Raw genomic sequence first — 25,761 nt, 5'->3', positions numbered from 1 at the left:
ACCCCAGTGGCCTATGCCACTGGCCTCCTAAGCCATGGATTGTGGGTCTTACTCTTTTCTGGAGTGGCTGAAAGCAGAGTGGCGCAGCGGAAGCGTGCTGGGCCCATAACCCAGAGGTCGATGGATCGAAACCATCCTCTGCTAAACAGTTTATTTTAGGCAATGAAGTGCGAACAATAATTTTTTTTCTCTATATCATGGGCATGTGTAAGTGCCTTCCGTTACACATTTTTTTTACTGCTTCTATCAGTTCGCATAGGTGAAAAGGATTTCACAGTACCCCAGTGGCCTATGCCACTGGCCTCCTAAGCCATGGATTGTGGGTCTTACTCTTTTCTGGAGTGGCTGAAAGCAGAGTGGCGCAGCGGAAGCGTGCTGGGCCCATAACCCAGAGGTCGATGGATCGAAACCATCCTCTGCTAAACAGTTTATTTTTAGCAATGAAGTGCGAACAATAAAATTTTCTCTATATCATGGGCATGTGTAAGTGCCTTCCGTTACACCTTATTTTTACTGCTTCTATCAGTTCGTATAGGTCAAAAGGATTTCACAGTACCCGAGTGGCCTAAGACACTGGCCTCCTAAGCCATGGATTGTGGGTCTTACTCTTTTCTGGAGTGGTTGAAAGCAGAGTGGCGCAGCGGAAGCGTGCTGGGCCCATAACCCAAAGGTCGATGGATCGAAACCATCCTCTGCTAAACAGTTTATTTTTAGCAATGAAGTGCGAACAATACTTTTTTTCTCTATATCATGGGCATGTGTAAGTGCCTTCCGTTACACCTTTTTTTACTGCTTCTATCAGTTCGTATAGGTGAAAAGGATTTCGCAGTACACCAGTGGCCTGAGACACTGGCCTCCTAAGACATGGATTGTGATTCCTACTCTTTTCTGCATAGTCTAAAAGCAGAGTGGCGCAGCGGAAGCGTGCTGGGCCCATAACCCAGAGGTCGATGGATCGAAACCATCCTCTGCTAAACAGTTTATTTTTAGCAATGAAGTGCGAACAATAATTTTTTTTCTCTATATCATGGGCATCTGTAAGTGCCTTCCGTTACACATTTTTTTTACTGCTTCTATCAGTTCGTATAATTGAAAAGGATTTCACAGTACCCCAGTGGCCTAAGACACTGGCCTCCTAAGCCATGGATTGTGGGTCTTACTCTTTTCTGGAGTGGTTGAAAGCAGAGTGGCGCAGAGGAAGCGTGCTGGGCCCATAACCCAGAGGTCGATGGATCGAAACCATCCTCTGCTAAACAGTTTATTTTTAGCAATGAAGTGCGAACAATAAATTTTTTCTCTATATCATGGGCATGTGTAAGTGCCTTCCGTTACACCTTATTTTTACTGCTTCTATCAGTTCGTATAGGTCAAAAGGATTTCACAGTACCCGAGTGGCCTAAGACACTGGCCTCCTAAGCCATGGATTGTGGGTCTTACTCTTTTCTGCAGTGGTTGAAAGCAGAGTGGCGCAGCGGAAGCGTGCTGGGCCCATAACCCAGAGGTCGATGGATCGAAACCATCCTCTGCTAAACAGTTTATTTTTAGCAATGAAGTGCGAACAATAAATGTTTTTCTTATTATCATGGGCATGTGTAAGTGCCTTCCGTTACACATTTTTTTTACTGCTTCTATCAGTTCGCATAGGTGAAAAGGATTTCACAGTACCCCAGTGGCCTATGCCACTGGCCTCCTAAGCCATGGATTGTGGGTCTTACTCTTTTCTGGAGTGGCTGAAAGCAGAGTGGCGCAGCGGAAGCGTGCTGGGCCCATAACCCAGAGGTCGATGGATCGAAACCATCCTCTGCTAAACAGTTTATTTTTAGCAATGAAGTGCGAACAATAAAAATTCTCTATATCATGGGCATGTGTAAGTGCCTTCCGTTACACCTTATTTTTACTGCTTCTATCAGTTCGTATAGGTCAAAAGGATTTCACAGTACACCAGTGGCCTAAGACACTGGCCTCCTAAGCCATGGATTGTGGGTCTTACTCTTTTCTGGAGTGGTTGAAAGCAGAGTGGCGCAGCGGAAGCATGCTGGGCCCATAACCCAAAGGTCGATGGATCGAAACCATCCTCTGCTAAACAGTTTATTTTTAGCAATGAAGTGCGAACAATACTTTTTTTTCTCTATATCATGGGCATGTGTAAGTGCCTTCCGTTACACCTTTTTTTTACTGCTTCTATCAGTTCGTATAGGTGAAAAGGATTTCGCAGTACACCAGTGGCCTGAGACACTGGCCTCCTAAGACATGGATTGTGATTCCTACTCTTTTCTGCATAGTCTAAAAGCAGAGTGGCGCAGCGGAAGCGTGCTGGGCCCATAACCCAGAGGTCGATGGATCGAAACCATCCTCTGCTAAAAAGTTTATTTTTAGCAATGAAGTGCGAACAATAATTTTTTTTCTCTATATCATGGGCATCTGTAAGTGCCTTCCGTTACACATTTTTTTACTGCTTCTATCAGTTCGTATAATTGAAAAGGATTTCACAGTACCCCAGTGGCCTAAGACACTGGCCTCCTAAGCCATGGATTGTGGGTCTTACTCTTTTCTGGAGTGGTTGAAAGCAGAGTGGCGCAGAGGAAGCGTGCTGGGCCCATAACCCAGAGGTCGATGGATCGAAACCATCCTCTGCTAAACAGTTTATTTTTAGCAATGAAGTGCGAACAATAAAAAATTTTCTCTATATCATGGGCATGTGTAAGTGCCTTCCTTTACACCTTATTTTTACTGCTTCTATCAGTTCGTATAGGTCAAAAGGATTTCACAGTACCCGAGTGGCCTAAGACACTGGCCTCCTAAGCCATGGATTGTGGGTCTTACTCTTTTCTGCAGTGGTTGAAAGCAGAGTGGCGCAGCGGAAGCGTGCTGGGCCCATAACCCAGAGGTCGATGGATCGAAACCATCCTCTGCTAAACAGTTTATTTTTAGCAATGAAGTGCGAACAATAAATGTTTTTCTTATTATCATGGGCATGTGTAAGTGCCTTCCGTTACACATTTTTTTACTGCTTCTATCAGTTCGCATAGGTGAAAAGGATTTCACAGTACCCCAGTGGCCTATGCCACTGGCCTCCTAAGCCATGGATTGTGGGTCTTACTCTTTTCTGGAGTGGCTGAAAGCAGAGTGGCGCAGCGGAAGCGTGCTGGGCCCATAACCCAGAGGTCGATGGATCGAAACCATCCTCTGCTAAACAGTTTATTTTTAGCAATGAAGTGCGAACAATAAAATTTTCTCTATATCATGGGCATGTGTAAGTGCCTTCCGTTACACCTTATTTTTACTGCTTCTATCAGTTCGTATAGGTCAAAAGGATTTCACAGTACCCGAGTGGCCTAAGACACTGGCCTCCTAAGCCATGGATTGTGGGTCTTACTCTTTTCTGCAGTGGTTGAAAGCAGAGTGGCGCAGCGGAAGCGTGCTGGGCCCATAACCCAGAGGTCGATGGATCGAAACCATCCTCTGCTAAACAGTTTATTTTAGGCAATGAAGTGCGAACAATAATTTTTTTTCTCTATATCATGGGCATGTGTAAGTGCCTTCCGTTACACATTTTTTTTACTGCTTCTATCAGTTCGCATAGGTGAAAAGGATTTCACAGTACCCCAGTGGCCTATGCCACTGGCCTCCTAAGCCATGGATTGTGGGTCTTACTCTTTTCTGGAGTGGCTGAAAGCAGAGTGGCGCAGCGGAAGCGTGCTGGGCCCATAACCCAGAGGTCGATGGATCGAAACCATCCTCTGCTAAACAGTTTATTTTTAGCAATGAAGTGCGAACAATAAAAATTCTCTATATCATGGGCATGTGTAAGTGCCTTCCGTTACACCTTATTTTTACTGCTTCTATCAGTTCGTATAGGTCAAAAGGATTTCACAGTACCCGAGTGGCCTAAGACACTGGCCTCCTAAGCCATGGATTGTGGGTCTTACTCTTTTCTGGAGTGGTTGAAAGCAGAGTGGCGCAGCGGAAGCATGCTGGGCCCATAACCCAAAGGTCGATGGATCGAAACCATCCTCTGCTAAACAGTTTATTTTTAGCAATGAAGTGCGAACAATACTTTTTTTTCTCTATATCATGGGCATGTGTAAGTGCCTTCCGTTACACCTTTTTTTTACTGCTTCTATCAGTTCGTATAGGTGAAAAGGATTTCGCAGTACACCAGTGGCCTGAGACACTGGCCTCCTAAGACATGGATTGTGATTCCTACTCTTTTCTGCATAGTCTAAAAGCAGAGTGGCGCAGCGGAAGCGTGCTGGGCCCATAACCCAGAGGTCGATGGATCGAAACCATCCTCTGCTAAACAGTTTATTTTTAGCAATGAAGTGCGAACAATAATTTTTTTTCTCTATATCATGGGCATCTGTAAGTGCCTTCCGTTACACATTTTTTTTACTGCTTCTATCAGTTCGTATAATTGAAAAGGATTTCACAGTACCCCAGTGGCCTAAGACACTGGCCTCCTAAGCCATGGATTGTGGGTCTTACTCTTTTCTGGAGTGGTTGAAAGCAGAGTGGCGCAGAGGAAGCGTGCTGGGCCCATAACCCAGAGGTCGATGGATCGAAACCATCCTCTGCTAAACAGTTTATTTTTAGCAATGAAGTGCGAACAATAAATTTTTTCTCTATATCATGGGCATGTGTAAGTGCCTTCCGTTACACCTTATTTTTACTGCTTCTATCAGTTCGTATAGGTCAAAAGGATTTCACAGTACCCGAGTGGCCTAAGACACTGGCCTCCTAAGCCATGGATTGTGGGTCTTACTCTTTTCTGCAGTGGTTGAAAGCAGAGTGGCGCAGCGGAAGCGTGCTGGGCCCATAACCCAGAGGTCGATGGATCGAAACCATCCTCTGCTAAACAGTTTATTTTTAGCAATGAAGTGCGAACAATAAATGTTTTTCTTATTATCATGGGCATGTGTAAGTGCCTTCCGTTACACATTTTTTTTACTGCTTCTATCAGTTCGCATAGGTGAAAAGGATTTCACAGTACCCCAGTGGCCTATGCCACTGGCCTCCTAAGCCATGGATTGTGGGTCTTACTCTTTTCTGGAGTGGCTGAAAGCAGAGTGGCGCAGCGGAAGCGTGCTGGGCCCATAACCCAGAGGTCGATGGATCGAAACCATCCTCTGCTAAACAGTTTATTTTTAGCAATGAAGTGCGAACAATAAAAATTCTCTATATCATGGGCATGTGTAAGTGCCTTCCGTTACACCTTATTTTTACTGCTTCTATCAGTTCGTATAGGTCAAAAGGATTTCACAGTACCCGAGTGGCCTAAGACACTGGCCTCCTAAGCCATGGATTGTGGGTCTTACTCTTTTCTGCAGTGGTTGAAAGCAGAGTGGCGCAGCGGAAGCGTGCTGGGCCCATAACCCAGAGGTCGATGGATCGAAACCATCCTCTGCTAAACAGTTTATTTTAGGCAATGAAGTGCGAACAATAATTTTTTTTCTCTATATCATGGGCATGTGTAAGTGCCTTCCGTTACACATTTTTTTTACTGCTTCTATCAGTTCGCATAGGTGAAAAGGATTTCACAGTACCCCAGTGGCCTAAGACACTGGCCTCCTAAGCCATGGATTGTGGGTCTTACTCTTTTCTGGAGTGGTTGAAAGCAGAGTGGCGCAGCGGAAGCATGCTGGGCCCATAACCCAAAGGTCGATGGATCGAAACCATCCTCTGCTAAACAGTTTATTTTTAGCAATGAAGTGCGAACAATAATTTTTTTTCTCTATATCATGGGCATGTGTAAGTGCCTTCCGTTACACCTTTTTTTACTGCTTCTATCAGTTCGTATAGGTCAAAAGGATTTCGCAGTACACCAGTGGCCTGAGACACTGGCCTCCTAAGACATGGATTGTGATTCCTACTCTTTTCTGCATAGTCTAAAAGCAGAGTGGCGCAGCGGTAGCGTGCTGGGCCCATAACCCAGAGGTCGATGGATCGAAACCATCCTCTGCTAAACAGTTTATTTTTAGCAATGAAGTGCGAACAATACATTTTTTTCTCTATATCATGGTCATGTGTAAGTGCCTTCCGTTACACATTTTTTTTACTGCTTCTATCAGTTCGTATAGGTGAAAAGGATTTCACAGTACCCCAGTGGCCTAAGACACTGGCCTCCTAAGCCATGGATTGTGGGTCTTACTCTTTTCTGGAGTGGTTGAAAGCAGAGTGGCGCAGCGGAAGCGTGCTGGGCCCATAACCCAGAGGTCGATGGATCGAAACCATCCTCTGCTAAACAGTTTATTTTTAGCAATGAAGTGCGAACAATAAATGTTTTTCTCTATATCATGGGCATGTGTAAGTGCCTTCCGTTACACCTTATTTTTACTGCTTCTATCAGTTCGTATAGGTCAAAAGGATTTCACAGTACCCCAGTGGCCTAAGACACTGGCCTCCTAAGCCATGGATTGTGGGTCTTACTCTTTTCTGCAGTGGTTGAAAGCAGAGTGGCGCAGCGGAAGCGTGCTGGGCCCATAACCCAGAGGTCGATGGATCGAAACCATCCTCTGCTAAACAGTTTATTTTTAGCAATGAAGTGCGAACAATAATTTTTTTTCTCTATATCATGGGCATCTGTAAGTGCCTTCCGTTACACATTTTTTTTTACTGCTTCTATCAGTTCGTATAGGTGAAAAGGATTTCACAGTACCCCAGTGGCCTAAGACACTGGCCTCCTAAGCCATGGATATGGGGTCTTACTCTTTTCTGGAGTGGTTGAAAGCAGAGTGGCGCAGAGGAAGCGTGCTGGGCCCATAACCCAGAGGTCGATGGATCGAAACCATCCTCTGCTAAACAGTTTATTTTTAGCAATGAAGTGCGAACAATAAAAATTTTTCTCTATATCATGGGCATGTGTAAGTGCCTTCCGTTACACCTTATTTTTACTGCTTCTATCAGTTCGTATAGGTCAAAAGGATTTCACAGTACCCGAGTGGCCTAAGACACTGGCCTCCTAAGCCATGGATTGTGGGTCTTACTCTTTTCTGCAGTGGTTGAAAGCAGAGTGGCGCAGCGGAAGCGTGCTGGGCCCATAACCCAGAGGTCGATGGATCGAAACCATCCTCTGCTAAACAGTTTATTTTTAGCAATGAAGTGCGAACAATAAATGTTTTTCTTATTATCATGGGCATGTGTAAGTGCCTTCCGTTACACATTTTTTTTACTGCTTCTATCAGTTCGCATAGGTGAAAAGGATTTCACAGTACCCCAGTGGCCTATGCCACTGGCCTCCTAAGCCATGGATTGTGGGTCTTACTCTTTTCTGGAGTGGCTGAAAGCAGAGTGGCGCAGCGGAAGCGTGCTGGGCCCATAACCCAGAGGTCGATGGATCGAAACCATCCTCTGCTAAACAGTTTATTTTTAGCAATGAAGTGCGAACAATAAAAAATTTTCTCTATATCATGGGCATGTGTAAGTGCCTTCCGTTACACCTTATTTTTACTGCTTCTATCAATTCGTATAGGTCAAAAGGATTTCACAGTACCCGAGTGGCCTAAGACACTGGCCTCCTAAGCCATGGATTGTGGGTCTTACTCTTTTCTGCAGTGGTTGAAAGCAGAGTGGCGCAGCGGAAGCGTGCTGGGCCCATAACCCAGAGGTCGATGGATCGAAACCATCCTCTGCTAAACAGTTTATTTTAGGCAATGAAGTGCGAACAATAATTTTTTTTCTCTATATCATGGGCATGTGTAAGTGCCTTCCGTTACACATTTTTTTTACTGCTTCTATCAGTTCGTATAGGTGAAAAGGATTTCACAGTACCCCAGTGGCCTAAGACACTGGCCTCCTAAGCCATGGATTGTGGGTCTTACTCTTTTCTGGAGTGGTTGAAAGCAGAGTGGCGCAGCGGAAGCATGCTGGGCCCATAACCCAAAGGTCGATGGATCGAAACCATCCTCTGCTAAACAGTTTATTTTTAGCAATGAAGTGCGAACAATAATTTTTTTTCTCTATATCATGGGCATGTGTAAGTGCCTTCCGTTACACCTTTTTTTTACTGCTTCTATCAGTTCGTATAGGTGAAAAGGATTTCGCAGTACACCAGTGGCCTGAGACACTGGCCTCCTAAGACATGGATTGTGATTCCTACTCTTTTCTGCATAGTCTAAAAGCAGAGTGGCGCAGCGGAAGCGTGCTGGGCCCATAACCCAGAGGTCGATGGATCGAAACCATCCTCTGCTAAACAGTTTATTTTTAGCAATGAAGTGCGAACAATAATTTTTTTTCTCTATATCATGGGCATCTGTAAGTGCCTTCCGTTACACATTTTTTTTACTGCTTCTATCAGTTCGTATAATTGAAAAGGATTTCACAGTACCCCAGTGGCCTAAGACACTGGCCTCCTAAGCCATGGATTGTGGGTCTTACTCTTTTCTGGAGTGGTTGAAAGCAGAGTGGCGCAGCGGAAGCGTGCTGGGCCCATAACCCAGAGGTCGATGGATCGAAACCATCCTCTGCTAAACAGTTTATTTTTAGCAATGAAGTGCGAACAATAAAAATTTTTCTCTATATCATGGGCATGTGTAAGTGCCTTCCGTTACACCTTATTTTTACTGCTTCTATCAGTTCGTATAGGTCAAAAGGATTTCACAGTACCCCAGTGGCCTAAGACACTGGCCTCCTAAGCCATGGATTGTGGGTCTTACTCTTTTCTGCAGTGGTTGAAAGCAGAGTGGCGCAGCGGAAGCGTGCTGGGCCCATAACCCAGAGGTCGATGGATCGAAACCATCCTCTGCTAAACAGTTTATTTTTAGCAATGAAGTGCGAACAATAAATGTTTTTCTTATTATCATGGGCATGTGTAAGTGCCTTCCGTTACACATTTTTTTTACTGCTTCTATCAGTTCGCATAGGTGAAAAGGATTTCACAGTACCCCAGTGGCCTATGCCACTGGCCTCCTAAGCCATGGATTGTGGGTCTTACTCTTTTCTGGAGTGGCTGAAAGCAGAGTGGCGCAGCGGAAGCGTGCTGGGCCCATAACCCAGAGGTCGATGGATCGAAACCATCCTCTGCTAAACAGTTTATTTTTAGCAATGAAGTGCGAACAATAAACATTTTTCTCTATATCATGGGCATGTGTAAGTGCCTTCCGTTACACCTTATTTTTACTGCTTCTATCAATTCGTATAGGTCAAAAGGATTTCACAGTACCCGAGTGGCCTAAGACACTGGCCTCCTAAGCCATGGATTGTGGGTCTTACTCTTTTCTGCAGTGGTTGAAAGCAGAGTGGCGCAGCGGAAGCGTGCTGGGCCCATAACCCAGAGGTCGATGGATCGAAACCATCCTCTGCTAAACAGTTTATTTTAGGCAATGAAGTGCGAACAATAATTTTTTTTCTCTATATCATGGGCATGTGTAAGTGCCTTCCGTTACACATTTTTTTTACTGCTTCTATCAGTTCGTATAGGTGAAAAGGATTTCACAGTACCCCAGTGGCCTAAGACACTGGCCTCCTAAGCCATGGATTGTGGGTCTTACTCTTTTCTGGAGTGGTTGAAAGCAGAGTGGCGCAGCGGAAGCGTGCTGGGCCCATAACCCAAAGGTCGATGGATCGAAACCATCCTCTGCTAAACAGTTTATTTTTAGCAATGAATTGCGAACAATAATTTTTTTTCTCTATAGCATGGGCATGTGTAAGTGCCTTCCGTTACACCTTTTTTTTACTGCTTCTATCAGTTCGTATAGGTGAAAAGGATTTCGCAGTACACCAGTGGCCTGAGACACTGGCCTCCTAAGACATGGATTGTGATTCCTACTCTTTTCTGCATAGTCTAAAAGCAGAGTGGCGCAGCGGAAGCGTGCTGGGCCCATAACCCAGAGGTCGATGGATCGATACCATCCTCTGCTAAACAGTTTATTTTTAGCAATGAAGTGCGAACAATACATTTTTTTCTCTATATCATGGTCATGTGTAAGTGCCTTCCGTTACACATTTTTTTTACTGCTTCTATCAGTTCGTATAGGTGAAAAGGATTTCACAGTACCCCAGTGGCCTAAGACACTGGCCTCCTAAGCCATGGATTGTGGGTCTTACTCTTTTCTGGAGTGGTTGAAAGCAGAGTGGCGCAGCGGAAGCGTGCTGGGCCCATAACCCAGAGGTCGATGGATCGAAACCATCCTCTGCTAAACAGTTTATTTTTAGCAATGAAGTGCGAACAATAAATGTTTTTCTCTATATCATGGGCATGTGTAAGTGCCTTCCGTTACACCTTATTTTTACTGCTTCTATCAGTTCGTATAGGTCAAAAGGATTTCACAGTACCCCAGTGGCCTAAGACACTGGCCTCCTAAGCCATGGATTGTGGGTCTTACTCTTTTCTGCAGTGGTTGAAAGCAGAGTGGCGCAGCGGAAGCGTGCTGGGCCCATAACCCAGAGGTCGATGGATCGAAACCATCCTCTGCTAAACAGTTTATTTTTAGCAATGAAGTGCGAACAATAATTTTTTTTCTCTATATCATGGGCATCTGTAAGTGCCTTCCGTTACACATTTTTTTTACTGCTTCTATCAGTTCGTATAGGTGAAAAGGATTTCACAGTACCCCAGTGGCCTAAGACACTGGCCTCCTAAGCCATGGATTGTGGGTCTTACTCTTTTCTGGAGTGGTTGAAAGCAGAGTGGCGCAGAGGAAGCCTGCTGGGCCCATAACCCAGAGGTCGATGGATCGAAACCATCCTCTGCTAAACAGTTTATTTTTAGCAATGAAGTGCGAACAATAAAAAAATTTCTCTATATCATGGGCATGTGTAAGTGCCTTCCGTTACACCTTATTTTTACTGCTTCTATCAGTTCGTATAGGTCAAAAGGATTTCACAGTACCCGAGTGGCCTAAGACACTGGCCTCCTAAGCCATGGATTGTGGGTCTTACTCTTTTCTGCAGTGGTTGAAAGCAGAGTGGCGCAGCGGAAGCGTGCTGGGCCCATAACCCAGAGGTCGATGGATCGAAACCATCCTCTGCTAAACAGTTTATTTTTAGCAATGAAGTGCGAACAATAAATGTTTTTCTTATTATCATGGGCATGTGTAAGTGCCTTCCGTTACACATTTTTTTTACTGCTTCTATCAGTTCGCATAGGTGAAAAGGATTTCACAGTACCCCAGTGGCCTAAGACACTGGCCTCCTAAGCCATGGATTGTGGGTCTTACTCTTTTCTGGAGTGGCTGAAAGCAGAGTGGCGCAGCGGAAGCGTGCTGGGCCCATAACCCAGAGGTCGATGGATCGAAACCATCCTCTGCTAAACAGTTTATTTTTAGCAATGAAGTGCGAACAATAAATTTTTTCTCTATATCATGGGCATGTGTAAGTGCCTTCCGTTACACCTTATTTTTACTGCTTCTATCAGTTCGTATAGGTCAAAAGGATTTCACAGTACCCCAGTGGCCTAAGACACTGGCCTCCTAAGCCATGGATTGTGGGTCTTACTCTTTTCTGCAGTGGTTGAAAGCAGAGTGGCGCAGCGGAAGCGTGCTGGGCCCATAACCCAGAGGTCGATGGATCGAAACCATCCTCTGCTAAACAGTTTATTTTTAGCAATGAAGTGCGAACAATAAATGTTTTTCTTATTATCATGGGCATGTGTAAGTGCCTTCCGTTACACATTTTTTTTTACTGCTTCTATCAGTTCGCATAGGTGAAAAGGATTTCACAGTACCCCAGTGGCCTATGCCACTGGCCTCCTAAGCCATGGATTGTGGGTCTTACTCTTTTCTGGAGTGGCTGAAAGCAGAGTGGCGCAGCGGAAGCGTGCTGGGCCCATAACCCAGAGGTCGATGGATCGAAACCATCCTCTGCTAAACAGTTTATTTTTAGCAATGAAGTGCGAACAATAAAAAAATTTCTCTATATCATGGGCATGTGTAAGTGCCTTCCGTTACACCTTATTTTTACTGCTTCTATCAGTTCGTATAGGTCAAAAGGATTTCACAGTACCCGAGTGGCCTAAGACACTGGCCTCCTAAGCCATGGATTGTGGGTCTTACTCTTTTCTGCAGTGGTTGAAAGCAGAGTGGCGCAGCGGAAGCGTGCTGGGCCCATAACCCAGAGGTCGATGGATCGAAACCATCCTCTGCTAAACAGTTTATTTTAGGCAATGAAGTGCGAACAATAATTTTTTTTCTCTATATCATGGGCATGTGTAAGTGCCTTCCGTTACACATTTTTTTTTACTGCTTCTATCAGTTCGTATAGGTGAAAAGGATTTCACAGTACCCCAGTGGCCTAAGACACTGGCCTCCTAAGCCATGGATTGTGGGTCTTACTCTTTTCTGGAGTGGTTGAAAGCAGAGTGGCGCAGCGGAAGCATGCTGGGCCCATAACCCAAAGGTCGATGGATCGAAACCATCCTCTGCTAAACAGTTTATTTTTAGCAATGAATTGCGAACAATAATTTTTTTTCTCTATATCATGGGCATGTGTAAGTGCCTTCCGTTACACCTTTTTTTTACTGCTTCTATCAGTTCGTATAGGTGAAAAGGATTTCGCAGTACACCAGTGGCCTGAGACACTGGCCTCCTAAGACATGGATTGTGATTCCTACTCTTTTCTGCATAGTCTAAAAGCAGAGTGGCGCAGCGGAAGCGTGCTGGGCCCATAACCCAGAGGTCGATGGATCGAAACCATCCTCTGCTAAACAGTTTATTTTTAGCAATGAAGTGCGAACAATAAATTTTTTTCTCTATATCATGGTCATGTGTAAGTGCCTTCCGTTACACATTTTTTTTACTGCTTCTATCAGTTCGTATAGGTGAAAAGGATTTCACAGTACCCCAGTGGCCTAAGACACTGGCCTCCTAAGCCATGGATTGTGGGTCTTACTCTTTTCTGGAGTGGTTGAAAGCAGAGTGGCGCAGCGGAAGCGTGCTGGGCCCATAACCCAGAGGTCGATGGATCGAAACCATCCTCTGCTAAACAGTTTATTTTTAGCAATGAAGTGCGAACAATAAATGTTTTTCTCTATATCATGGGCATGTGTAAGTGCCTTCCGTTACACCTTATTTTTACTGCTTCTATCAGTTCATATAGGTCAAAAGGATTTCACAGTACCCCAGTGGCCTAAGACACTGGCCTCCTAAGCCATGGATTGTGGGTCTTACTCTTTTCTGCAGTGGTTGAAAGCAGAGTGGCGCAGCGGAAGCGTGCTGGGCCCCTAACCCAGAGGTCGATGGATCGAAACCATCCTCTGCTAAACAGTTTATTTTTAGCAATGAAGTGCGAACAATAATTTTTTTTCTCTATATCATGAGCATCTGTAAGTGCCTTCCGTTACACATTTTTTTTACTGCTTCTATCAGTTCGTATAGGTGAAAAGGATTTCACAGTACCCCAGTGGCCTAAGACACTGGCCTCCTAAGCCATGGATTGTGGGTCTTACTCTTTTCTGGAGTGGTTGAAAGCAGAGTGGCGCAGAGGAAGCGTGCTGGGCCCATAACCCAGAGGTCGATGGATCGAAACCATCCTCTGCTAAACAGTTTATTTTTAGCAATGAAGTGCGAACAATAAAAATTTTTCTCTATATCATGGGCATGTGTAAGTGCCTTCCGTTACACCTTATTTTTACTGCTTCTATCAGTTCGTATAGGTCAAAAGGATTTCACAGTACCCGAGTGGCCTAAGACACTGGCCTCCTAAGCCATGGATTGTGGGTCTTACTCTTTTCTGCAGTGGTTGAAAGCAGAGTGGCGCAGCGGAAGCGTGCTGGGCCCATAACCCAGAGGTCGATGGATCGAAACCATCCTCTGCTAAACAGTTTATTTTTAGCAATGAAGTGCGAACAATAAATGTTTTTCTTATTATCATGGGCATGTGTAAGTGCCTTCCGTTACACATTTTTTTTTACTGCTTCTATCAGTTCGCATAGGTGAAAAGGATTTCACAGTACCCCAGTGGCCTATGCCACTGGCCTCCTAAGCCATGGATTGTGGGTCTTACTCTTTTCTGGAGTGGCTGAAAGCAGAGTGGCGCAGCGGAAGCGTGCTGGGCCCATAACCCAGAGGTCGATGGATCGAAACCATCCTCTGCTAAACAGTTTATTTTTAGCAATGAAGTGCGAACAATAAAAATTTTTCTCTATATCATGGGCATGTGTAAGTGCCTTCCGTTACACCTTATTTTTACTGCTTCTATCAGTTCGTATAGGTCAAAAGGATTTCACAGTACCCCAGTGGCCTAAGACACTGGCCTCCTAAGCCATGGATTGTGGGTCTTACTCTTTTCTGCAGTGGTTGAAAGCAGAGTGGCGCAGCGGAAGCGTGCTGGGCCCATAACCCAGAGGTCGATGGATCGAAACCATCCTCTGCTAAACAGTTTATTTTTAGCAATGAAGTGCGAACAATAAAAAAAATTCTCTATATCATGGGCATGTGTAAGTGCCTTCCGTTACACCTTATTTTTACTGCTTCTATCAATTCGTATAGGTCAAAAGGATTTCACAGTACCCGAGTGGCCTAAGACACTGGCCTCCTAAGCCATGGATTGTGGGTCTTACTCTTTTCTGCAGTGGTTGAAAGCAGAGTGGCGCAGCGGAAGCGTGCTGGGCCCATAACCCAGAGGTCGATGGATCGAAACCATTCTCTGCTAAACAGTTTATTTTAGGCAATGAAGTGCGAACAATAATTTTTTTTCTCTATATCATGGGCATGTGTAAGTGCCTTCCGTTACACATATTTTTTACTGCTTCTATCAGTTCGTATAGGTGAAAAGGATTTCACAGTACCCCAGTGGCCTAAGACACTGGCCTCCTAAGCCATGGATTGTGGGTCTTACTCTTTTCTGGAGTGGTTGAAAGCAGAGTGGCGCAGCGGAAGCATGCTGGGCCCATAACCCAAAGGTCGATGGATCGAAACCATCCTCTGCTAAACAGTTTATTTTTAGCAATGAATTGCGAACAATAATTTTTTTTCTCTATAGCATGGGCATGTGTAAGTGCCTTCCGTTACACCTTTTTTTTACTGCTTCTATCAGTTCGTATAGGTGAAAAGGATTTCGCAGTACACCAGTGGCCTGAGACACTGGCCTCCTAAGACATGGATTGTGATTCCTACTCTTTTCTGCATAGTCTAAAAGCAGAGTGGCGCAGCGGAAGCGTGCTGGGCCCATAACCCAGAGGTCGATGGATCGAAACCATCCTCTGCTAAACAGTTTATTTTTAGCAATGAAGTGCGAACAATACATTTTTTTCTCTATATCATGGGCATGTGTAAGTGCCTTCCGTTACACATTTTTTTTACTGCTTCTATCAGTTCGTATAGGTGAAAAGGATTTCACAGTACCCCAGTGGCCTAAGACACTGGCCTCCTAAGCCATGGATTGTGGGTCTTACTCTTTTCTGGAGTGGTTGAAAGCAGAGTGGCGCAGCGGAAGCGTGCTGGGCCCATAACCCAGAGGTCGATGGATCGAAACCATCCTCTGCTAAACAGTTTATTTTTAGCAATGAAGTGCGAACAATAAATGTTTTTCTCTATATCATGGGCATGTGTAAGTGCCTTCCGTTACACCTTATTTTTACTGCTTCTATCAGTTCATATAGGTCAAAAGGATTTCACAGTACCCCAGTGGCCTAAGACACTGGCCTCCTAAGCCATGGATTGTGGGTCTTACTCTTTTCTGCAGTGGTTGAAAGCAGAGTGGCGCAGCGGAAGCGTGCTGGGCCCATAACCCAGAGGTCGATGGATCGAAACCATCCTCTGCTAAACAGTTTATTTTTAGCAATGAAGTGCGAACAATAATTTTTTTTCTCTATATCATGGGCATCTGTAAGTGCCTTCCGTTACACATTTTTTTTACTGCTTCTATCAGTTCGTATAGGTGAAAAGGATTTCACAGTACCCCAGTGGCCTAAGACACTGGCCTCCTAAGCCATGGATTGTGGGTCTTACTCTTTTCTGGAGTGGTTGAAAGCAGAGTGGCGCAGCGGAAGCGTGCTGGGCCCATAACCCAGAGGTCGATGGATCGAAACCATCCTCTGCTAAACAGTTTATTTTTAGCAATGAAGTGCGAACAATAAAAAATGTTCTCTATATCATGGGCATGTGTAAGTGCCTTCCGTTACACCTTATTTTTACTGCTTCTATCAGTTCGTATAGGTCAAAAGGATTTCACAGTACCCGAGTGGCCTAAGACACTGGCCTCCTAAGCCATGGATTGTGGGTCTTACTCTTTTCTGCAGTGGTTTAAAGCAGAGTGGCGCAGCGGAAGCGTGCTGGGCCCATAACCCAGAGGTCGATGGATCGAAACCATCCTCTGCTAAACAGTTTATTTTTAGCAATGAAGTGCGAACAATAAATGTTTTTCTTATTTTCATGGGCATGTGTAAGTGCCTTCCGTTACACATTTTTTTTACTGCTTCTATCAGTTCGCATAGGTGAAAAGGATTTCACAGTACCCCAGTGGCCTATGCCACTGGCCTCCTAAGCCATGGATTGTGGGTCTTACTCTTTTCTGGAGTGGCTGAAAGCAGAGTGGCGCAGCGGAAGCGTGCTGGGCCCATAACCCAGAGGTCGATGGATCGAAACCATCCTCTGCTAAACAGTTTATTTTTAGCAATGAAGTGCGAACAATAAAAAAATTTCTCTATATCATGGGCATGTGTAAGTGCCTTCCGTTACACCTTATTTTTACTGCTTCTATCAGTTCGTATAGGTCAAAAGGATTTCACAGTACCCGAGTGGCCTAAGACACTGGCCTCCTAAGCCATGGATTGTGGGTCTTACTCTTTTCTGCAGTGGTTGAAAGCAGAGTGGCGCAGCGGAAGCGTGCTGGGCCCATAACCCAGAGGTCGATGGATCGAAACCATCCTCTGCTCAACAGTTGATTATTAGCAATGAAGTGCGAACAATAATTTTTTTTCTCTATATCATGGGCATGTGTAAGTGCCTTCCGTTACACATTTTTTTTACTGCTTCTATCAGTTCGTATAGGTGAAAAGGATTTCACAGTACCCCAGTGGCCTAAGACACTGGCCTCCTAAGCCATGGATTGTGGGTCTTACTCTTTTCTGGAGTGGTTGAAAGCAGAGTGGCGCAGCGGAAGCATGCTGGGCCCATAACCCAGAGGTCGATGGATCGAAACCATCCTCTGCTAAACAGTTTATTTTTAGCAATGAAGTGCGAACAATAATTTTTTTCTCTATATCATGGGCATGTGTAAGTGCCTTCCGTTACACCTTTTTTTTACTGCTTCTATCAGTTCGTATAGGTGAAAAGGATTTCGCAGTACACCAGTGGCCTGAGACACTGGCCTCCTAAGACATGGATTGTGATTCCTACTCTTTTCTGCATAGTCTAAAAGCAGAGTGGCGCAGCGGAAGCGTGCTGGGCCCATAACCCAGAGGTCGATGGATCGAAACCATCCTCTGCTAAACAGTTTATTTTTAGCAATGAAGTGCGAACAATAAAAATTTTCTCTATATCATGGGCATGTGTAAGTGCCTTCCGTTACACCTTATTTTTACTGCTTCTATCAGTTCGTATAGGTCAAAAGGATTTCACAGTACCCCAGTGGCCTAAGACACTGGCCTCCTAAGCCATGGATTGTGGGTCTTACTCTTTTCTGCAGTGGTTGAAAGCAGAGTGGCGCAGCGGAAGCGTGCTGGGCCCATAACCCAGAGGTCGATGGATCGAAACCATCCTCTGCTAAACAGTTTATTTTTAGCAATGAAGTGCGAACAATGAATGTTTTTCTTATTTTCATGGGCATGTGTAAGTGCCTTCCGTTACACATTTTTTTTTACTGCTTCTATCAGTTCGCATAGGTGAAAAGGATTTCACAGTACCCCAGTGGCCTATGCCACTGGCCTCCTAAGCCATGGATTGTGGGTCTTACTCTTTTCTGGAGTGGCTGAAAGCAGAGTGGCGCAGCGGAAGCGTGCTGGGCCCATAACCCAGAGGTCGATGGATCGAAACCATCCTCTGCTAAACAGTTGATTTTTAGCAATGAAGTGCGAACAATAATTTTTTTTCTCTATATCATGGGCATCTGTAAGTGCCTTCCGTTACACATTTTTTTTACTGCTTCTATCAGTTCGTATAGGTGAAAAGGATTTCACAGTACCCCAGTGGCCTAAGACACTGGCCTCCTAAGCCATGGATTGTGGGTCTTACTCTTTTCTGGAGTGGTTGAAAGCAGAGTGGCGCAGCGGAAGCGTGCTGGGCCCATAACCCAGAGGTCGATGGATCGAAACCATCCTCTGCTAAACAGTTTATTTTTAGCAATGAAGTGCGAACAATAATTTTTTTCTCTATATCATGGGCATGTGTAAGTGCCTTCCGTTACACCTTTTTTTACTGCTTCTATCAGTTCGTATAGGTGAAAAGGATTTCACAGTACCCCAGTGGCCTAAGACACTGGCCTCCTAAGCCATGGATTGTGATTCCTACTCTTTTCTGCAGTAGTCTAAAAGCAGAGTGGCGCAGCGGAAGCGTGCTGGGCCCATAACCCAGAGGTCGATGGATCGAAACCATCCTCTGCTAAACAGCTTATTTTTAGCAATGAAGTGCGAACAATACATTTTTTCTCTATATCATGGGCATGTGTAAGTGCCTTCCGTTACACATTTTTTTTACTGCTTCTATCAGTTCGTATAGGTGAAAAGGATTTCACAGTACCCCAGTGGCCTAAGACACTGGCCTCCTAAGCCATGGATTGTGGGTCTTACTCTTTTCTGGAGTGGTTGAAAGCAGAGTGGCGCAGAGGAAGCGTGCTGGGCCCATAACGCAGAGGTTGATGGATTGAAACCATCCTCTGCTAAACAGTTTATTTTTAGCAATGAAGTGCGAACAATAATTTTTTCTTTCTATATCATGGGCATGTGTAAGTGCCTTCCACTACATCTTATTTTTACTGCTTCTATCAGTTCGTATAGGTCAAAAGGATTTCACAGTACCCGAGTGGCCTAAGACACTGGCCTCCTAAGCCATGGATTGTGGGTCTTACTCTTTTCTGCAGTGGTTGAAAGCAGAGTGGCGCAGCGGAAGCGTGCTGGGCCCATAACCAAGAGGTCGATGGATCGAAACCATCCTCTGCTAAACAGTTTATTTTTAGCAATGAAGTGCGAACAATATTTTTTTTTCTCTATATCATGGGCATGTGTAAGTGCCTTCCGTTACACATTTTTTTTACTGCTTCTATCAGTTCGTATAGGTGAAAAGGATTTCACAGTACCCCAGTGGCCTAAGACACTGGCCTCCTAAGCCATGGATTGTGGGTCTTACTCTTTTCTGGAGTGGTTGAAAGCAGAGTGGCGCAGCGGAAGCATGCTGGGCCCGTAACCCGAAGGTCGATGGATCGAAACCATCCTCTGCTAAACAGTTTATTTTTAGCGATGAAGTGCTAACAATAATTTTTTTTCTCTATATCATGGGCATGTGTAAGTGCCTTCCGTTACACCTTTTTTTACTGCTTCTATCAGTTCGTATAGGTCAAAAGGATTTCGCAGTACCCCAGTGGCCTGAGACACTGGCCTCCTAAGACATGGATTGTGATTCCTACTCTTTTCTGCATAGTCTAAAAGCAGAGTGGCGCAGCGGAAGCGTGCTGGGCCCATAACCCAGAGGTCGATGGATCGAAACCATCCTCTGCTAAACAGTTTATTTTTAGCAATGAAGTGCGAACAATACATTTTTTTCTCTATATCATGGGCATGTGTAAGTGCCTTCCGTTACACATTTTTTTTACTGCTTCTATCAGTTCGTATAGGTGAAAAGGATTTCACAGTACCCCAGTGGCCTAAGACACTGGCCTCCTAAGCCATGGATTGAGGGTCTTACTCTTTTCTGGAGTGGTTGAAAGCAGAGTGGCGCAGAGGAAGCGTGCTGGGCCCATAACCCAGAGGTCGATGGATCGAAACCATCCTCTGCTAAACTGTTTATTTTTAGCAATGAAGTGCGAACAATAAAACATTTTCTCTATATCATGGGCATGTGTAAGTGCCTTCCGTTACACCTTATTTTTACTGCTTCTATCAGTTCGTATAGGTCAAAAGGATTTCACAGTACCCGAGTGGCCTAAGACACTGGCCTCCTAAGCCATGGATTGTGGGTCTTACTCTTTTCTGCAGTGGTTGAAAGCAGAGTGGCGCAGCGGAAGCGTGCTGGGCCCATAACCCAGAGGTCGATGGATCGAAACCATCCTCTGCTAAACAGTTTATTTTTAGCAATGAAGTGCGAACAATAAATGTTTTTCTCTATTATCATGGGCATGTGTAAGTGCCTTCCGTTACACATTTTTTTACTGCTTCTATCAGTTCGCATAGGTGAAAAGGATTTCACAGTACCCCAGTGGCCTAAGCCACTGGCCTCCTAAGCCATGGATTGTGGGTCTTACTCTTTTCTGGAGTGGCTGAAAGCAGAGTGGCGCAGCGGAAGCGTGCTGGGCCCATAACCCAGAGGTCGATGGATCGAAACCATCCTCTGCTAAACAGTTTATTTTTAGCAATGAAGTGCGAACAATAATTTTTTTCTCTATATCATGGGCATGTGTAAGTGCCTTCCGTTACACCTTATTTTTACTGCTTCTATCAGTTCGTATAGGTCAAAAGGATTTCACAGTACCCCAGTGGCCTAAGACACTGGCCTCCTAAGCCATGGATTGTGGGTCTTACTCTTTTCTGCAGTGGTTGAAAGCAGAGTGGCGCAGCGGAAGCGTGCTGGGCCCATAACCCAGAGGTCGATGGATCGAAACCATCCTCTGCTAAACAGTTTATTTTTAGCAATGAAGTGCGAACAATAATTTTTTTCTCTATATCATGGGCATGTGTAAGTGCCTTCCGTTACACATTTTTTTACTGCTTCTATCAGTTCGTATAGGTGAAAAGGATTTCACAGTACCCCAGTGGCCTAAGACACTGGCCTCCTAAGCCATGGATTGTGGGTCTTACTCTTTTCTGGAGTGGTTGAAAGCAGAGTGGCGCAGCGGAAGCGTGCTGGGCCCATAACCCAGAGGTCGATGGATCGAAACCATCCTCTGCTAAACAGTTTATTTTTAGCAATGAAGTGCGAACAATAATTTTTTTCTCTATATCATGGGCATGTGTAAGTGCCTTCCGTTACACCTTTTTTTACTGCTTCTATCAGTTCGTATAGGTGAAAAGGATTTCACAGTACCCCAGTGGCCTAAGACACTGGCCTCCTAAGCCATGGATTGTGGGTCTTACTCTTTTCTGCAGTGGTTGAAAGCAGAGTGGCGCAGCGGAAGCGTGCTTGGCCCATAACCCAGAGGTCGATGGATCGAAACCATCCTCTGCTAAACAGTTTATTTTTAGCAATGAAGTGCGAACAATAATTTTTTTTCTCTATATCATGGGCATGTGTAAGTGCCTTCCGTTACACATTTTTTTTACTGCTTCTATCAGTTCGTATAGGTGAAAAGGATTTCACAGTACCCCAGTGGCCTAAGACACTGGCCTCCTAAGCCATGGATTGTGGGTCTTACTCTTTTCTGCAGTGGTTGAAAGCAGAGTGGCGCAGCGGAAGCGTGCTGGGCCCATAACCCAGAGGTCGATGGATTGAAACCATCCTCTGCTAAACAGTTTATTTTCAGCAATGAAGTGCGAACAATCATTTTTTTTCTCTATATCATGGGCATGTGTAAGTGCCTTCCGTTACACCTTTTTTTTACTGCTTCTATCAGTTCGTATAGGTGAAAAGGATTTCGCAGTACACCAGTGGCCTGAGACACTGGCCTCCTAAGCCATGGATTGTGATTCCTACTCTTTTCTGCATAGTCTAAAAGCAGAGTGGCGCAGCAGAAGTGTGCTGGGCCCATAACCCAGAGGTTGATGGATCGAAACCATCCTCTGCTAAACAGTTTATTTTTAGCAATGAAGTGCGAACAATACATTTTTTTCTCTATATCATGGGCATGTGTAAGTGCCTTCCGTTACACATTTTTTTTACTGCTTCTATCAGTTCGTATAGGTGAAAAGGATTTCACAGTACCCCAGTGGCCTAAGACACTGGCCTCCTAAGCCATGGATTGTGGGTCTTACTCTTTTCTGGAGTGGTTGAAAGCAGAGTGGCGCAGAGGAAGCGTGCTGGGCCCATAACCCAGAGGTCGATGGATCGAAACCATCCTCTGCTAAACAGCTTATTTTTAGCAATGAAGTTCGAACAATTAATTTTTTTCTCTATATCATGGGCATGTGTAAGTGCCTTCCGTTACACATTTTTTTTACTGCTTCTATCAGTTCGTATAGGTGAAAAGGATTTCACAGTACCCCAGTGGCCTAAGACACTGGCCTCCTAAGCCATGGATTGTGGGTCTTACTCTTTTCTGGAGTGGTTGAAAGCAGAGTGGCGCAGCGGAAGCGTGCTGGGCCCATAACCCAGAGGTCGATGGATCGAAACCATCCTCTGCTAAACAGTTTATTTTTAGCAATGAAGTGCGAACAATAATTTGTTTTCTCTATATCATGGGCATGTGTAAGTGCCTTCCGTTACACATTTTTTTTACTGCTTCTATCAGTTCGTATAGGTGAAAAGGATTTCACAGTACCCCAGTGGCCTAAGACACTGGCCTCCTAAGCCATGGATTGTGGGTCTTACTCTTTTCTGGAGTGGTTGAAAGCAGAGTGGCGCAGCGGAAGCGTGCTGGGCCCATAACCCAGAGGTCGATGGATCGAAACCATCCTCTGCTAAACAGTTTATTTTTAGCAATGAAGTGCGAACAATAAATGTTTTTCTCTATATCATGGGCATGTGTAAGTGCCTTCCGTTACACCTTATTTTTACTGCTTCTATCAGTTCATATAGGTCAAAAGGATTTCACAGTACCCCAGTGGCCTAAGACACTGGCCTCCTAAGCCATGGATTGTGGGTCTTACTCTTTTCTGGAGTGGTTGAAAGCAGAGTGGCGCAGCGGAAGCGTGCTGGGCCCATAACCCAGAGGTCGATGGATCGAAACCATCCTCTGCTAAACAGTTTATTTTTAGCAATGAAGTGCGAACAATATTTTTTTTTCTCTATATCATGGGCATGTGTAAGTGCCTTCCGTTACACCTTTTTTTTACTGCTTCTATCAGTTCGTATAGGTGAAAAGGATTTCGCAGTACACCAGTGGCCTGAGACACTGGCCTCCTAAGACATGGATTGTGATTCCTACTCTTTTCTGCATAGTCTAAAAGCAGAGTGGCGCAGCGGAAGCGTGCTGGGCCCATAACCCAGAGGTCGATGGATCGAAACCATCCTCTGCTAAACAGTTTATTTTTAGCAATGAAGTGCGAACAATACATTTTTTTCTCTATATCATGGGCATGTGTAAGTGCCTTCCGTTACACATTTTTTTTACTGCTTCTATCAGTTCGTATAGGTGAAAAGGATTTCACAGTACCCCAGTGGCCTAAGACACTGGCCTCCTAAGCCATGGATTGTGGGTCTTACTCTTTTCTGGAGTGGTTGAAAGCAGAGTGGCGCAGCGGAAGCGTGCTGGGCCCATAACCCAGAGGTCGATGGATCGAAACCATCCTCTGCTAAGCAGTTTATTTTTAGCAATGAAGTGCGAACAATAATTTTTTTTCTCTATATCATGGGCATGTGTAAGTGCCTTCCGTTACACATTTTTTTTACTGCTTCTATCAGTTCGTATAGGTGAAAAGGATTTCACAGTACCCCAGTGGCCTAAGACACTGGCCTCCTAAGCCATGGATTGTGGGTCTTACTCTTTTCTGCAGTGGTTGAAAGCAGAGTGGCGCAGCGGAAGCGTGCTGGGCCCATAACCCAGAGGTCGATGGATCGAAACCATCCTCTGCTAAACAGTTTATTTTTAGCAATGAAGTGCGAACAATAAATGTTTTTCTCTATATCATGGGCATGTGTAAGTGCCTTCCGTTACACCTTATTTTTACTGCTTCTATCAGTTCATATAGGTCAAAAGGATTTCACAGTACCCCAGTGGCCTAAGACACTGGCCTCCTAAGCCATGGATTGTGGGTCTTACTCTTTTCTGCAGTGGTTGAAAGCAGAGTGGCGCAGCGGAAGCGTGCTGGGCCCATAACCCAGAGGTCGATGGATCGAAACCATCCTCTGCTAAACAGTTTATTTTTAGCAATGAAGTGCGAACAATAATTTTTTTTCTCTATATCATGGGCATGTGTAAGTGCCTTCCGTTACACCTTTTTTTACTGCTTCTATCAGTTCGTATAGGTGAAAAGGATTTCGCAGTACACCAGTGGCCTGAGACACTGGCCTCCTAAGCCATGGATTGTGATTCCTACTCTTTTCTGCATAGTCTAAAAGCAGAGTGGCGCAGCGGAAGCATGCTGGGCCCATAACCCAGAGGTCAATGGCTCGAAACCATCCTCTGCTAAACAGCTTATTTTTAGCAATGAAGTTCGAACAATTAATTTTTTTCTCAATATCATGGGCATGTGTAAGTGCCTTCCGTTACACATTTTTTTTACTGCTTCTATCAGTTCGTATAGGTGAAAAGGATTTCACAGTACCCCAGTGGCCTAAGACACTGGCCTCCTAAGCCATGGATTGTGGGTCTTACTCTTTTCTGGAGTGGTTGAAAGCAGAGTGGCGCAGAGGAAGCGTGCTGGGCCCATAACCCAGAGGTCAATGGATCGAAACCATCCTCTGCTAAACAGTTTATTTTTAGCAATGAAGTGCGAACAATAAAATGTTTTCTCTATATCATGGGCATGTGTAAGTGCCTTCCGTTACACCTTATTTTTACTGCTTCTATCAGTTCGTATAGGTCAAAAGGATTTCACAGTACCCCAGTGGCCTAAGACACTGGCCTCCTAAGCCATGGATTGTGGGTCTTACTCTTTTCTGCAGCGGTTGAAAGCAGAGTGGCGCAGCGGAAGCGTGCTGGGCCCATAACCCAGAGGTCGATGGATCGAAACCATCCTCTGCTAAACAGTTTATTTTTAGCAATGAAGTGCGAACAATAATTTTTTTTCTCTATATCATGGGCATGTGTAAGTGCCTTCCGTTACACATTTTTTTTACTGCTTCTATCAGTTCGTATAGGTGAAAAGGATTTCACAGTACCCCAGTGGCCTAAGACACTGGCCTCCTAAGCCATGGATTGTGGGTCTTACTCTTTTCTGGAGTGGTTGAAAGCAGAGTGGCGCAGCGGAAGCGTGCTGGGCCCATAACCCAGAGGTCGATGGATCGAAACCATCCTCTGCTAAACAGTTTATTTTTAGCAATGAAGTGCGAACAATAATTTTTTTCTCTATATCATGGGCATGTGTAAGTGCCTTCCGTTACACATTTTTTTTACTGCTTCTATCAGTTCGTATAGGTGAAAAGGAATTCACAGTACCCCAGTGGCCTAAGACACTGGCCTCCTAAGCCATGGATTGTGGGTCTTACTCTTTTCTGCAGTGGTTGAAAGCAGAGTGGCGCAGCGGAAGCGTGCTGGGCCCATAACCCAGAGGTCGATGGATCGAAACCATCCTCTGCTAAACAGTTTATTTTTAGCAATGAAGTGCGAACAATAATTTTTTTTCTCTATATCATGGGCATGTGTAAGTGCCTTCCGTTACACCTTTTTTTTACTGCTTCTATCAGTTCGTATAGGTGAAAAGGATTTCGCAGTACACCAGTGGCCTGAGACACTGGCCTCCTAAGACATGGATTGTGATTCCTACTCTTTTCTGCATAGTCTAAAAGCAGAGTGGCGCAGCGGAAGCGTGCTGGGCCCATAACCCAGAGGTCGATGGATCGAAACCATCCTCTGCTAAACAGTTTATTTTTAGCAATGAAGTGCGAACAATAATTTTTTTCTCTATATCATGGGCATGTGTAAGTG

At 44.8% G+C, this 25,761-nt stretch overlaps 1 non-coding gene across 1 annotated transcript; it reads left to right on the top strand.

Moving 5' to 3' along the window:
• The first annotated feature begins 13,120 nt into the window (after positions 1-13,120).
• trnar-ccu (transfer RNA arginine (anticodon CCU)) lies at positions 13,121-13,192 on the top strand. Its single transcript has one exon. It is a non-coding gene; the product is annotated as a tRNA-Arg (tRNA).
• Positions 13,193-25,761: the final 12,569 nt, after the last annotated feature.

This window comes from Salmo salar, chromosome ssa17 (genome assembly GCF_905237065.1).
Source record: "Salmo salar chromosome ssa17, Ssal_v3.1, whole genome shotgun sequence".
Classification (NCBI taxonomy): domain Eukaryota; kingdom Metazoa; phylum Chordata; class Actinopteri; order Salmoniformes; family Salmonidae; genus Salmo; species Salmo salar.
Note: the sequence above shows the minus strand (reverse complement) of the source record. Positions and strands in the feature narration are given on the sequence as shown.